At 45.8% G+C, this 8,553-nt stretch overlaps 1 long non-coding RNA gene across 1 annotated transcript; it reads left to right on the top strand.

The window, feature by feature from the left end:
* Positions 1–1,082: 1,082 nt before the first annotated feature.
* Positions 1,083–5,533, top strand: LOC137467301 (uncharacterized). Its single transcript, XR_010995481.1, has 3 exons — positions 1,083–1,480; positions 2,124–2,246; positions 5,410–5,533. It is a non-coding gene; the product is annotated as an uncharacterized lncRNA (long non-coding RNA).
* Positions 5,534–8,553: the final 3,020 nt, after the last annotated feature.

The following is an 8,553-nucleotide window of genomic DNA, read 5'->3' on the forward strand; positions in this document are numbered from 1 at the left end:
CTTGAGCAGCCTTTTAAGGATCTGGGGGCGTGGCTTAGCTGCAGTGGGCGGGGCCTAAAAGGTTGTGGGCGTGGCTTAAGGCGGGTTTAAATGCAGGGGGTGGGGCCTAAGAAGCTTGTGGGCGTGGCTTCAAGGGGATTAACCCATGGGGCGTGGCTTGGGATGTGTGGGTGTGGTTTGAGGGTGCTGTGGGCGTGACTTCATAAGCCCCGCCCCCTTCCAGATCGCCTGCCTGAGAGCCAGAGCGGACGACGACGACGAGGTGGGGAGGGGCTCCCAGTTCATCCCAGTCCATCCCAGTTTGATCCCAGTCCATCCAGTCCCTCCCAGTTTGATCCCAGTTCATCCCAGTTTGATCACTGTTCATCCCAGTTCATCCCAGTCCCTCCCAGTTCAGTTCATCCCAGTCCATCCCAGTTCACCCCAGTCCATCCCAGTTCATCCCAGTTCACCCCAGTCCATCCCAGTTCCATCCCAGTTCATCCCAGTTCCATCCCAGTTTATCCCAGTCCATCCCAGTCCCTCCCAGTTCCATCCCAGTTTGATCCCAGTCCCTCCCAGTTCATCCCAGTCCATCCCAGTTCGTCCCAGTCCATCCCAGTACATCCCAGTCCATCCCAGTTCATCCCAGTCCATCCCAGTTCATCCCAGTTCATCCCAGTCCATCCCAGTTCATCCCAGTCCATCCCAGTCCATCCCAGTCCCTCCCAGTCTATCCCAGTTCCCTCCCAGTCCCTCCCAGTTCATCCCAGTTTCATCCCAGTCCATCCCAGTCCCTCCCAGTTCCCTCCCAGTTCATCCCAGTCCCTCCCAGTTCCCTCCCAGTTCCCTCCCAGTCCATCCCAGTTCCCTCCCAGTCCCTCCCAGTCCATCCCAGTTCATCCCAGTCCATCCCAGTTCGTCCCAGTCCATCCCAGTACATCCCAGTCCATCCCAGTTCATCCCAGTCCATCCCAGTTCATCCCAGTTCCATCCCAGTTCCCTCCCAGTCCCTCCCAGTTCCATCCCAGTTCCTCCCAGTTCATCCCAGTTCCCTCCCAGTCCCCTCCCAGTTCCCTCCCAGTCCATCCCAGTTCCTCCCAGTTCCCTCCCAGTAACCCCCAGTCCCCCCCAGACCTCCCAGCGCGCCGAGCTCCGCGAGACCGTCTCCGATTGGCTGCCTGAACTGGGCGTGGCTATGGCCCGGGAGGGCGTGGCCGGGACCGGAGGGGGGCGTGGCCTTCCCACCCCGCCTCTTCCGGCGCATCCTCCCCTCCCTATTGGCCGCCCTGGCTGACGCCGCCCACCCGGGGGCGCGCTCCTGGGCGGGCGCCGTGATTGGCCAGCTGGGCCACGCCCTCGGCCCCGAGGCCACGCCCTTTTTGCCGGATCTGGGGCCCGCGTTCCGATTGGCTGTCGGTGACCCCGACCCCGAGGTCAGGGCCAACGCCTTCTACGCCATTGGTCGGATCGGGGAGGCCGTGGGAGACGCCCTCGACGAGTATCCACCAATTGGATTTAAGGGGAGGGGTTTGGGGGGTCCCTAAGCCCCTCCCATCACCATTAAACCCCACCCACCAGCCTTAAACCCCTCCCACATTTCCATAAAAGGAGTTAAGCTCTGCACGGCATTAAACTCCTCCCACCACAATTAAACCCCGCCCACTGCTCATAAGTTCCACTAAGCCCCACCCACATCCCTTAAAAGGCCTCAAACCCCGCCCACCACCCTTAAACCCCGCCCACAACCCATTGTAGGCCTTAAATCCCGCCCACATTCCCTTTAAAGGCTTAAGCACCGCCCACATTTTTTTCCAAGGTTCCAAACCCCACCCTCCACCCTTAAACCCCGCCCACATTCCCTTAAAAGGCTTTAAGACCCTCCCACCGCCCTCAAACCCCGCCCACATACTTTCAATCAGCGTTAAGCCCCGCCCACATTCGCTTAAATGGCTTCAAACCCCGCCCACACTAAGCCCCACCCCATGCCCATCAAAGCCTCCAAGCCCCGCCCCCATTCCCATATAAAGCTTCCCAAACCCCTCCCCCCTCATTGAAGCCCCGCCCCCATTCCCATATAAAGCTTCCCAAACCCCTCCCCCCACCTTGAAGCCCCGCCCCTTTTTTCCTTAATTGGCCGCCAGGGGGGCGTGGCCGGGGGTGGAGCTCTGCTGCCACGCCCTCCGCGCCGGGGGGAGGGGCCAGGGCGAGTGCGGGACAACGCCCTGGGAGCGCTGGTGCGGCAGCAGGGGGCGGCGCGCCCGCAGGTACTGGTTTGGACTGGTTTGTACTGGTTTATACTGGTTTATACTGGTTTGGACTGGTTTGGACTGGTTTGGACTGGATTGGACTGGTTTGGACTGGTTTGGGTTCTGGGGGTCACTGGTTTGGACTGGTTTGGACTGGTTTATACTGGTTTGGACTGGTTTGGACAGGTTTGGACTGGTTTGGACTGGATTGGACTGGTTTGGACTGGTTTGGGACTGGTTTGGGACTGGTTTATACTGGTTTATACTGGTTTGGACTGGATTGGACTGGTTTGGACTGGTTTATACTGGTTTGGACTGGTTTGGGACTGGTTTGGACTGGTTTATACTGGTTTGGACTGGTTTATACTGGTTTGGACTGGTTTGGACTGGTTTGGAGTGGTTTGGACTGGTTTATACTGGATTATACTGGTTTGGACTGGTTTGGACTGGTTTGGAGTGGTTTGGACTGGTTTATACTGGATTATACTGGTTTGGACTGGTTTGCACTGGTTTGGAGTGGTTTGGACTGGTTTGGACTGGTTTATACTGGTTTATACTGGTTTGGACTGGTTTATACTGGTTTATACTGGTTTGGACTGGTTTGGACTGGTTTATGCTGGTTTGGACTGGGAGGGACTGGTTTGGACTTGTTTGGACTGGATTGGACTGGTTTGGACTGGTTTGGACTGGGAGGGGCTCTGGGGTCACTGGTTTGGACTGGTTTGTACTGGGAGGGGATTTGGGGTCACTGGTTTATACTGGTTTGTACTGGTTTGGACTGGTTTGGACTGGTTTGGACTGGTTTGGACTGGTTTATACTGGTTTTGGGCTGGTTTGGACTGGTTTATACTGGTTTGGACTGGTTTGGGTTCTGGGGTCACTGGTTTGTACTGGTTTGTACTGGTTTGGGCTCCGGGGTCACTGGTTTGAACTGGTTTGTACTGGTTTGTACTGGTTTGGATTGGTTTGGACTGGTTTGGGCTCCGGGGTCACTGATTTATACTGGTTTTTACTGGTTTGAACTGGTTTGGGCTCCAGGGTCACTGGTTTGGACTGGTTTATACTGGTTTGTACTGGGAGGGGCTCTAGGGCCACTGGTTTATACTGGTTCATACTGGTTTATACTGGTTTGTACTGGTTTATACTGGTTTATACTGGTTTTTACTGGTTTTTTCCCTCTTTTCACCAATCTTTTCCATTTTTTCTTGGTTTTTTTCTGTTTTTTTCCACCTATACTGGTCCATACTGGTTCTTACTGGTTTATACTGGTTTGGACTGGTCTGTAACGGTCCCTACCAATCGACTTTATACTGGTTTATACTGGTTTGTACTGGTTTTGACCTTTTTTTACCATTTTTTCTGGGTTTTTTCTAGTTTTTACTGCCTGTACCGTTGCTTACTGGTTTATACTGGTTTATACTGGTTTATACTGGTTTATACTGGTTTGTACTGGTCCATAGTGCTCTCTACCCATTGGGTTTATACTGGTTTTTACTGGTTTTGACCCTCTTTTGACCATTTTTTACCATTTTTTACCATTTTTTACCTTTTTTTTCTGTTTTTTTCTGGTTTTTGCGGCCTGTACTGGTCCATACTGGTTTATACTGGTTTATACTGGTTTATACTGGTTTGTACTGGTCCATAGTGCTCTCTACCAATGGGGTTTATACTGGTTTTTACTGGTTTTGACCCTCTTTTTACCATTTTTTTACCATTTTTTACCATTTTTTCTGGTTTTTTGGGGTTTTTTTCTGGTTTTTGCTGCCTGTACTGGTCCATACTGGTTTATACTGGTTTATACTGGTTTATACTGGTTTGTACTGGTCCATAGTGCTCTCTACCAATTGGTCTTATACTGGTTTTTACTGGTTTTGACCCTCTTTTTACCATTTTTTACCATTTTTTACCATTTTTTTCTGGTTTTTTTCTGGTTTTTGCTGCCTGTACTGGTCCATACTGGTTTATACTGGTTTATACTGGTTTGTACTGGTCCATACTGGTTTATACTGGTTTATACTGGTCTGTACTGGTTTGTACTGGTCCATAGTGCTCTCTACCAATTGGGTTTATACTGGTTTTTACTGGTTTTGACCCTCTTTTTTACCATTTTTTTACCATTTTTTCTGTGTTTTTTTCTGGTTTTTGCTGTCTGTACTGGTCCATACTGGTTTATACTGGTTTATACTGGTTTATACTGGTTTATACTGGTTTGTACTGGTTTGTACTGGTCCATAGTGCTCTCTACCAATTGGGTTTATACTGGTTTTTACTGGTTTTGACCCTCTTTTTACCATTTTTTACCATTTTTTCTGGTTTTTTCTGGTTTTTTCTGGTTTTTGCTGCCTGTACTGGTCCATACTGGTCTATACTGGTTTATACTGGTTTGTACTGGTTTGTACTGGTTTGTACTGGTTTGTACTGGTCCATAGTGCTCTCTACCAATGGAGTTTATACTGGTTTTTACTGGTTTTGACCCTCTTTTTACCATTTTTTTACCATTTTTTACCATTTTTTCTGGTTTTTTGGGGTTTTTTTCTGGTTTTTGCTGCCTGTACTGGTCCATACTGGTTTATACTGGTTTGTACTGGTTTGTACTGGTCCATAGTGCTCTCTACCAATGGGGTTTATACTGGTTTTTACTGGTTTTGACCCTTTTTTTACCATTTTTTACCATTTTTTTCTGGTTTTTTTCTGTTTTTGCTGCCTGTACTGGTCCATACTGGTCCATACTGGTTTGTACTGGTTTATACTGGTTTGTACTGGTTTGTACTGGTTTGTACTGGTCCATAGTGCTCTCTACCAATTGGGTTTATACTGGTTTATACTGGTATTGACCCTCTTTTTACCATTTTTTACCATTTTTTTACCATTTTTTACCATTTTTTCTGGTTTTTTGGGTTTTTTTTCTGGTTTCTGCTGCCTGTACTGGTCCATACTGGTTTATACTGGTTTATACTGGTTTATACTGGTTTGTACTGGTTTGTACTGGTCCATAGTGCTCTCTACCAATTGGGTCTTATACTGGTTTTTACTGGTTTTGACCTTTTTTTTTACCATTTTTACCATTTTTTTCTGTTTTTTTTCTGGTTTTTTTCGGGTTTTTGCGGCCTGTACTGGTCCATACTGGTTTATACTGGTTTATACTGGTTTATACTGGTCTGTACTGGTTTCTCCCGGCCAGGTGCTGCCCCTCCTGCTGGGGGCGCTGCCGCTCTCCGTGGATTTCTCGGAGGAGCCGCCGGTGCTGAGCTTCCTGCTGGGGGCGGGGCCGGAGCTGGTGAGCCCCAAAATGGCCCAAATTCACCCCAAAAAATCCCCAAAAAAACCCCAAATTTGGGGCAAAAAATTGGGAAAAAGTCGGGGAAAAATCGAGGGAAAATTGGGAAAAAAATGCGGAAAGTTCGGGAAAAATTCACCCAAAATTGGATCAGAATTTGCCCAAAATATCCCAAAAAACCCCAAAATATCGGAGCCTAAAATGCCCCAAATTTTCCCCAAATTCACCCTCAAAAATCTCCTAAACCCACAAAATTTGGGCAAAAAATGTGGGCAAAAATCAAGGAAAAAAATGGAAATATTTGGGAAAAATTCAACCAAAATTGGATTAAAATTTGCCCAAAATATCCCCAAAAAATCCTAAAAGTTGGAGCCCAAAAACCCCCAAATTCCCCCCAAAATTCCTAAAAATTCCTAATTTTTCTAAAATTCCTCTGAAATCCCCAAAATTAACAAAAATTCCCTCTTAAAAATCCGAAATATCCCCAAAAATTCCCAATTTTCTCCCAAACGCCCTCAAAATTCTCCCCAAAATTCCCAAATCCCCCAAAATTTTACAAAAATTCCCAAATTTTTCCCAAATTTCTCCCAAATTTCACAAAAATTTCCATTTTCCACCCAAAATTCGCAAAAATTCCCCCAAAATTCCAAAATTTTCTTTAAAATTGCCCCTAAAATTCCCAGTTTTCCACCCAAAATTCCCAATTTTCCACCCAAAATTCCCAATTTTCCCCTCAAAATTCCCAAATTCCTCCCAAAATTCCCAATTTTTGCCCCAATATTCCTGAATTTCTCCCCAAAATCCTCCCAAATCCCCCCAAAATTCCCAATTTTCTCCCAAATTCCCCCCAAAATTCCCCAAAATACCCAAAATCCCCCAAAATTTCAAAAGATTTCCAAATTTTTTCCCGATTCTTCACAAATTTCCCCCAAAAAAATCTCAATTTTCTCCCAAAATTCCCAATTTTCTTCAAAATTCCCAATTTTCCCCCAAATTCCCCCCAAAAAATTCCAAATTTTCTCCAAATTTCTCCCAAAAATTCCCGAGTTTCCCTCAAAATTCTCAATTTTTGCCCAAAAATTCCCAATTTTTACCCCAAAGATCCAAATTTTTCCCCATTAAATTCCCAATTTTCCCTTAAAATTCCCAATTTTTCCCCAAAAGTCCCGATTTTCGCCCCAAAATTCCCCGATTTCCCAAAAATTCCCAATTTTTCCCAAAAATTCCCAATTTTCCACTCAAAATTCCTGATTTTTCCCCAAAATCTTCCCAAATCCCCCCATAATTCCCAAATTTTCCCCCAAATTCCCAAAATTTCCCCCAAAAATCCCGAATTTTCCCCAAAATTTTCCACAAAATTCCCAATTTCTTCCCCCAAAATTCCCAATTTTCCCAAAAAATTCCCAATTTTCCCCAAAAATTCCCAATTTTCCCCCAAATTTCTCCCGAAAATTCCCGAGTTTCCCTCAAAATTCCTATTTTTTGCCCCAAAATTCCGTATTTTCCCCCCAGAATTCCCAATTTTCCCACAAATTTCCCGGTTTCCGCCCAAAATTCCAATTTTTGCCCCAAAATTCCCAAATTTCCCCCAAAAATCCCAGATTTTACCAAACATTTCCAACAAAATTCCCAATTTTCCCTGCAGAATTCCCAATTTCCCAGAATTCCCAATTTCCCAGAATTCCCAATTCCCCCAAAATTCCCAATTTCCCAGAATTCCCAATTTCCCAGAATTCCCAATTTCCCAAAATTCCCAATTTCCCAGAATTCCCAATTTCCCCAGAATTCCCAATTTCCCAGAATTCCCAATTTCCCAGAATTCCCAATTTCCCCAGAATTCCCAATTTTCCCGGAATTCCCAATTCCCCAGAATTCCCAATTTCCCAGAATTCCCAATTCCCAGAATTCCCACAAAATTCCCAATTTCCCAGAATTCCCAATTCCCCAGAATTCCCAATTTCCCAAAATTCCCAATTCCCCAGAATTCCCAATTTCCCCAATTCCCAATTTTCCCAAATTCCCAATTTTCCAGAATTCCCAATTTCCCCCAAATTCCCAATTTCCCCCAATTCCCAATTTCCCAGAATTCCCAATTCCCAGAATTCCCGATTTCCCAGAATTCCCAATTTTCCCCAAAATTCCCAATTTCCCAGAATTCCCAATTTCCCCCAATTCCCAATTTCTCCAAAATTCCCAATTTCCCAAAATTCCCGATTCCCCCCAGAATTCCCAATTTCCCAGAATTCCCAATTTCCCCCAAAATTCCCAATTTCCCCCAATTCCCAATTTCCCAGAATTCCCAATTTCCCAGAATTCCCAATTTCCCAGAATTCCCAATTTTCCCCAATTCCCAATTCCCCAGAATTCCCAATTCCCCAGAATTCCCAATTCCCAGAATTCCCAATTTCCCCAGAATTCCCAATTTCCCCAAAATTCCCAAAATTCCCAATTCCCAGAATTCCCAATTTCCCAGAATTCCCACAAAATTCCCAATTCCCCCAGAATTCCCAATTTCCCAGAATTCCCAATTTCCCCCAATTCCCGATTTCCCCCGGAATTCCCAATTTCCCAGAATTCCCAATTTCCTCCAATTCCCAATTTTTCCCAGAATTCCCAATTTCCCCAATTCCCAATTCCCCCAAAATTCCCAATTTCCCAGAATTCCCAATTTCCCAGAATTCCCAATTTTTCCCAAAATTCCCAATTTCCCAGAATTCCCAATTTCCAGAATTCCCAATTCCCCAGAATTCCCAATTTCCCCAATTCCCAATTTCCCAGAATTCCCAATTCCCCAGAATTCCCAATTTCCCAGAATTCCCAATTTCCCAGAATTCCCAATTTTCCCCAAATTCCCAATTTCCCCCAATTCCCAATTCCCCAGAATTCCCAATTTTTCCCCAATTCCCAATCCCCAGAATTCCCAATTCCCCAGAATTCCCAATTTTCCCCAATTCCCAATTCTCCAAAATTCCCAATTCCCCAGAATTCCCAATTTCCCAAAATTCCCAATTCCCCAGAATTCCCAATTTCCCAAAATTCCCAATTTCC

This window comes from Anomalospiza imberbis, unplaced genomic scaffold, assembly GCF_031753505.1.
Source record: "Anomalospiza imberbis isolate Cuckoo-Finch-1a 21T00152 unplaced genomic scaffold, ASM3175350v1 scaffold_582, whole genome shotgun sequence".
Taxonomy (NCBI): Eukaryota; Metazoa; Chordata; class Aves; order Passeriformes; family Viduidae; genus Anomalospiza; species Anomalospiza imberbis.